The following is a 7,198-nucleotide window of genomic DNA, read 5'->3' on the forward strand; positions in this document are numbered from 1 at the left end:
TCTTCTCGTTCCGTCTAAGAGGGACAGCACCTAACACAAAAGAAAGGGCGAAGAATGTTCACCTCTTATTACAAGGTGCATGTGGAGGTTCAGTTTCTTGTGGACGCAATATTGAACATTCAGGTTAGCATGATGGCTCCATGGCTTGTATTACTATAGTTTAATGAATGGTTGCGGTATCTACTAAATCAGTAACATACTCGTAGCTGAATCTTGTGTTTATTCGAGGAGTTACTATCGCTCACCTCCTAAACTCTTGGCTGCATCTTTCAGGCTACCAGCGAAGTACTGCCGAAGAACCTGCAAGCTCACAGCCTTCTCCGTCTTTATGCGCCTTTTCCTTTGCTGCCTTCTGCTGATGTATGAACGCCAGCCAAATATGAACCCTGCCCTCCATGGATACTTTGTTCAGCTAAATCTGATTCTTTCTGTCAAGACCCTGCTAAACTTGTCCAAGATGCCTCCTCTCTATGTTCCGATGCTTTGTCTCCAAAGGACAACTCTTCAACCTTGCTCTTCCCCTGGGAACTAAATGAGTTCAGTTCATTCATTTCAACCATTGCCTCATCCTCCATATCCTGTCTGGAACCATGCGTGGAGGTTTGACAAGCACTACGCATGGTGACCAACAAGGAGTCCAGCCTTCTGCTCCTCGAGGGCTTCACTTGGCAGAAAGAATTCCAGGACAAAGTCCACTGTCCCGGTGCGTGTCCACCTTAATCGGATTACCACTGCACTTTCTAAGTTGAAGATCTTTGCATGGTGAGACAGTGGGTATTCCAGTTTAGTTGAAGATCCGATGTCTGGCAGGAAGCATGGCTGGTTTGTTGTGAAGGCTTCCCCTGCAACCCTTTGCCAACGCAGAAGGTGGTCGTCAGAGCAGGTGTCATGAAAGTTCTGCATGTGCAGATCATTGAAGTAGCATGGTGCGTCAATGGTGGAGATGCAGTACCAGTAGTTTTTATCGGAGTGGTGGCTCCCCTGTTTCCCTTGCTGGGCACACACAACCCAGGTGCAGGTCTTAGCTAACGGGAGCCTGTGGGTGAGGCTGCTCTTAGGACTTGCAGTATCTCTCGTTGTTCAACTGGTTGATAATCAGCAAAAGCAGACATGAAGTCATGAGAAGATATCAGCACCATTATATCATTTCAAGGTATTTATCCTTTAGTTTGTGTGAGGCTAGACCTTAGGTTGACAAATTCTTTTACACACTCTCTACTTTCACAAAATTATAAATTAGACACTATACTACAGAACTGTTATTTAAACCTCTCAAGTCTCAAGGACTCAATATTGAAAACCAGTTCAACTTTATCCATGAGACCATGATGGGTGTATTGGTACTTGTTCATATGACTTTACTAGTCGACAAGCCAATGAACCAGCCACCCCATAGTGATACAGTTACTTAACCCCTTGACCCAAAAAATGAACAAGCATTTGTCTTCTCTTTCTCCTCTTTTTTTTTGGTTATTTAACACTGATTGTGATGCCACTTAATGGCCAACGTTGGTAAGAACGCTTTGTAAACCACAGCCAATGGGGTGATTTATCCCCGTTAACAAAGTTTGGGAGGTTAAATAACCAGTTTTGTACTAGAGGGTCCAAGCTAGACTTCGGTGAAAACTAGATGGCATAAACTGTATCATTGGTGTATACGGTTGGTATTGAATTGCTTAGTTCTAATGAAACCAAAACTAAAAGCTGTGGTACAAATGTACAATAGTGCTGAATCCATGTGCTGCTTACCTTTGTTCTTGTAATGCTTGAAACTTCTGTGCTTCTCAGCTTAACTGCCTGCAAAGAGCATTGCCATTAAGAAATCTGGAATCTAGAAAGAGCAAACTTGATTTCTTCCTAATGTAGTGATTAGTCGTTTGTATTACATTACAGGTGATACCAGTTATGCTCTTTCTGCAACTAGTTGCATACTAATGTGTGAAGTTTCAGGTTAAGTGTGGTATCAGTACATGGAGAGCTGCGGATGTTGTTGATTTCAGATGTGAAGTTGAGCTTCTGTCTAGTCATGATCAATTCCATGACACCCAAGCACGAGTAGTTCCCCTGCTTGAACACCGGAAGCCACTTAGTCCTGAACATGAGCTTTTCATGGTAGGCACGTGAATTTACTTGAGACTGAGTTTATTTGTCGTGCTAGAAGAAAACAATATTCATGTTGCGGTGAAACGTGGCTTGCTTAAAGTTGTTTGTTTATGCACAGGAGATTGATTGTGTGGTAGGAAAGAAAGGAAACTACCAAGCGAGGGATTGAAACTGAATCTGGAAAATTTGTTTTTGCAGTTGTGTAGTCGCTGAATGTGTTTCACATGAAATTTCCTGCACGTAACGATGGTAAAGCACATGAACGTTGTTTGCGCGTATGGTAAAGCCTGGTAAAGCCGAAGAGATGTTAGGTGAAAGACGTATGGGTGCTCTCTAGAAAATATATCTTAACATTTGTTAAATGATCCATATACTAAGGTGATTGAATATTATAAGTCCGATCATGCTTTATATCTTGTGCTACAGTGTTGTTGTTTGATGCTAGGTTCTGATGAAGGTGCTCGCCCTCGATAACTGGTCCAATGTTTCGCTTGATTCGTAATATAGCTTAATGCTCTGCCATAAAAATATAGGGAGAAATCACAGCCGAACCTCAGATACAGACCAAGTTTTATACATGCTCTCGCGGTATCGGAATGTTAGGATCACGTGTGTAATTGTTCTGTCCAAAAGAAATTTCAATTTTTTTTTGTTCTGTCCAAAAGTTTCACCAACTCGAGTAAATGGTCTTCAGATGGTAGTTGCGATATTGGTAACCACGTGATGCTTTTACTTGGAGTACGCAGCCACGAGAGAAGTGGAAAAATGGACAAAAATTACATAAAGTTAAAAGGATTTTAAAGAAGGGAATAAACTTCCGGCAAAACAAATTTATAAATCTAACCCTTCTATGTACGGCGCCATACAATAGGGTGCCGCGCCCCCGCCCATGGCGTTGTACCTTTTTTTCGCGCCTCGGTTGGCACGTCTTCAGTGGCGGAGCCAGGATTTTCATATTGGGTATTCGGAGTTTAAAAAATGCAGCACATCAATAAAATATATGTAGGTTCAAAATAACTACAATTCATTGGAAGGAGGATTGCTTACATTTTCATCTTGATTTTGGCTTTCAACCAGCTTTGTTGTTGACGATGTCCGTTTCTTTGCAGCTTTATCGCATATATACTTTTAAAATCACTAGCCCTTGTGCTTGGTCTTCACTTTTCAGATCTACCTGTGTTTTTTTAAATCTAATTAAGGAGAGCCGCCATTGGAAAAAAATTAAAAGTGAAAATTACAATTGAAGCTTTTCTTACCGTACGGTGAAATAATCACTTGACACTTGTGCGTCTTGTGAATTCACGGACAGTGGACAGTGGCGATGAACTGGTGCTGGTATGCTCTTGTACGATGCTGCAGTGCCTATCGTGCCGGAATTTAGATGCGCCGCCGACCCTCCGTTCCTATCGATCGAGCTGCGGCGTGCTTCACTGCGTCAGACGTGAGGCGACGGCATGCAGGGCTGCGAACAGGATGCAGCGGGAATTGGTGGCCTTCGCGGCAGAGCCAAATTAGCTAGGACTGTATGTGTTAATGCATCTGGCTAGGACTGCAGGAGTAACTGAAGGCTGCAAAGTAGTGCTCCGGATGTCAGTGTCGACACCCACAAACGTCGCCAAATCAACTATGAGGTAGCTAGTCTTGCTCGAGTGGAATGATTATTCTTTCGACTAGTTAGTTTTGCTTACTAGTTTTTCTGGAGTGGAACAATTGTTTGTTGGTAGCTGCGAAGCAAATGGAAGTTTATGTTTCCCAATTGCTTTACTTCCATCTCGATATATCTAGCTACTATCGTGTGGCCTTAATTGACACGCAGGTTTCTATGTTAATTAAAGCATTTGACAGGTTCCAAACTATCTTAAGAACCTTGTTAGTTTGGTCCACAAACTATTCTAAATTTCTAATTAGCAGTTGCATTCGAACGAGGCATAATCCAAGCAGACAAGTTCTGGTAGCAAGTTTGATTTGTCAATTTCAATGCACATCCATTATCTACTTTCCCCTAACTATTAAGTTGTAGCCAATCACTGAGATGACAAGTTATCTTTTAGCTGGCCCAAATTATTGGACGTGATGTTCTTTTTACAAAACGTCCCTTCTAATTTTCCCCACAAACAACCGAGTTCTCGACCACGTTCTCGTCTGCGCTGCCTGCTCCGCCCCTCCCTCACTGGCCACCATCCTTCCTCATCATCTACCCGCCTTCCTTCCTCCGCCTTCCACCAACCAGAACCCAACGAGGAGGCAGAAAAAATGAAAGGGGCCCCTTTCTCCCCAAGCGTCTGATTTTGCCGGCTCCGGCCGCGGTGCTCATGGCCGGCGGGGCGAATCCAGAGAATAGGAGCGGATCCTAATATACCCTTCGAGACCGATCGAGATTGCCTCGCATCCTCTTATGCCGCCACCCGCCGAGGTACGATACGATGGCCGATCACCTGTCGGAGCTCCCATACGACCTCCTCCGCCGCGTCCTCCACTTCACCCCACTCAAGGAGGCCGCCTAAGAGCGGCATCCTTCTAGAGACGCATGCGCAACGAAACCGCCTGAGGTTACGAGACGGTTGTCCATTATAACCGCCTCAAATTGTCCTAATTTTAGAAGTGATTAGTATTATAGACGGTTTGAGGTTATTTTCGTTGAGCCGGATTGAAAAACCGTCTCACGATGGCATGCTAGTAGAGATCGAGGCTTTGAGCCGGACAGCGGAACTGTCTTAGGACGAAGGGCCAAAACTGGCTCTAAGTAGTAAGTCGGTACTAGTGTAACCCTGAGAGCATGTGGGGTGTTTTAGCTAGAGAATGACCGGCAGAGCATCGGAATCCCACCAAATCTTGCATGTGGGCCTAGTATATGTGTGGAAGTGTTGTGGAAGGCATAATTTACCAAATGGTGCAAGACATGTCTCCCCGGTGAGACCCTAACCCTAAACCCTAACCCAAAACTTGTGTGTGCCCACTTGGTGTGTACACTAGTGTGGTGCAGTGTTGTCGTATCCAATGTTGAACCCCCGGGTTCGTCCGACTACACTCACATGTGTTGACGGCACTTAGCCATGTTCTGGACATATGTGAGGAACTCCCGGGAGGGGCTAACCCTGAGAAAGTATGGAGTGGTCCATGTCACCACATACCCATATGACCTAACCAAGCTCAAATTGAGGCATAAGTCCACCGGGGAGGAAACGCCGGTGCCCAGTCAATGATGTAGACCGTGCAATCAACATAATCAGGGTTTCTCCGAAAATCTATCTTCAGAGGGTAGGAATGCCTCCAAAACTTGTGTGTGTCCACTAGTATGGTGTAGTGTTGGTGTATCCAATTTTGAACCCTCGGGTGCGTCCGGCTACACGCACATGCGCTGACAACACTTTAGCCATGTTCTGGACGTATGTGAGGAACTCTCGGGAGGAGCTAACCATGAGAGCATATGGGTGGTCCTTGTCACCACATGCTCCTATGACCTAACCAAGCTCAAATGGAGGCATAAGTCCACCGGGAGGCGACGCCGGTGCCCAGTCAATGATGTAGACCGCGTGGTCAACAGAATCAGGGTTTCTCCGAAAATCTATCTTCGTAGGGTGGGAATGCCCCCAAAACTTGTACGTGTGTGTCCACATGGTGTTTACACTAGTGTGATGGGGTGTTGTTATATCCAATGTTGAACCCGCGGGTGCATCCGACTACACACACATGCGCTAACAACACTTAGCCATGTTCTGGACGTATGTGCGGAACTCCCGGGAGAGGCTAACCCTAAGAGCATACGGGGTGTTTTAGCTGGAGAATGACCGCTGGAGCACCGAAATCCCACCAAATCGTCCATGTGGGCCTAGTTATGTGTGGAAGTGTTGTGGAAGGTATAGTTCATCAAATGGTGCAAGATATGACTCCCCGGTGTGATCCTAACCCTAACTCTAACTCTAAACCCTATCCCAAAACTTGAGCGTGTCCACATACTGTGTACACTAGTGTGGTGGAGTGTTGTTGTATGCAAAGTTGAACCTCCGGGTGTGTCTGGCTACACGCACATGCGCTGATGGCACTTAGTCATGTTCTAGACTTATGTGAGGAACTCCCGGGAGGGGCTAACCCTGAGAGTGTATGGGTGGTCCTTGTCGCCACATGCCCCTGTGACCTAACCAAGCTCAAATGGAGACATAAATCCACCGGGGAGGCGACGCTGGTGCCCATTCAATGATGTAGACCGACCGGTCAACGGAATCTGCAGGGTTTATCCAAAAATATATCCTCGGAGGGTGGGAATGCCCCAAAAACTTGTGTGTGTCCACATGGTGTGGAAGTGTTGTGGAATGTGTAATTTACCTAATGGCCTAAACATATAAAATTTATGCTAAATATAAAATGTATGCTAAATGAAAACTGAGGAAAAAAGGAGTAAAAAAAGAAAAAAAATTACCTTGACGTGCAGAAGCACATGGCAAAGAGATTTGGCCTTTTCCGTGCAACCTTCCACGGCAAAGAAAGATGTGGCACACGGAAAATGTAGTTCCCACGTTGAATAATTCGGATAGGCCATTTTTGCGGGTTATAACAATAAATGGTGGGAAATTTGGTAATTCAAATCTATGACGTGCGTGATCGTAAGGCACACGGCAAAGCCCTGCCGTCACCACGGCCCTATCAATTGCGCCATAGAGGTGGCCCCTGCCTGACGGTGTGCCGTGTATTTTCTTTGCCATGAACAGTTTCTGGTCTTTGCCGTGCGTTTTTCTTTGTCGTGTGTTATTTGTGGTCTTTGCCATGCCTTTGTTCTTTGCCGTGTGTTGTTTTCTGGGCTTTTCCGTGGTGTGTCTCTTTATCGTGTGGCCGTAGTTATTTTGCCGTGATTGTCTTCTTTGTCGTGCACTTATCTCCCTCGTGCCATGGCAAAGGATTCTTTGTCGTACATCAGCGCACGGCACCCCGCGATGCACGGCAACGATGATTTTTCCTGTAGTGTTTGCTTCGTTCTTTATTAGGTTTTTTCTATTGCTATGCAACTTCATATTCTTATGTACTCCGAAACATTTTCGTTATAGCTATAACCTAAGACCTAAGATTCTTGTGCCATGATATGTGCATTAAAAGTTTCATC

General features: G+C 45.2%; 1 pseudogene; it reads right to left on the reverse strand.

Annotated features, from left to right (window-relative positions):
- Nucleotides 1-234: 234 nt before the first annotated feature.
- On the reverse strand, nucleotides 235-2,100 carry LOC124652783 (annotated as a pseudogene).
- Between the last annotated feature and the right edge of the window lie 5,098 nt (nucleotides 2,101-7,198).

This window comes from Lolium rigidum, chromosome 1 (genome assembly GCF_022539505.1).
Source record: "Lolium rigidum isolate FL_2022 chromosome 1, APGP_CSIRO_Lrig_0.1, whole genome shotgun sequence".
Lineage (NCBI taxonomy): Eukaryota > Viridiplantae > Streptophyta > Magnoliopsida > Poales > Poaceae > Lolium > Lolium rigidum.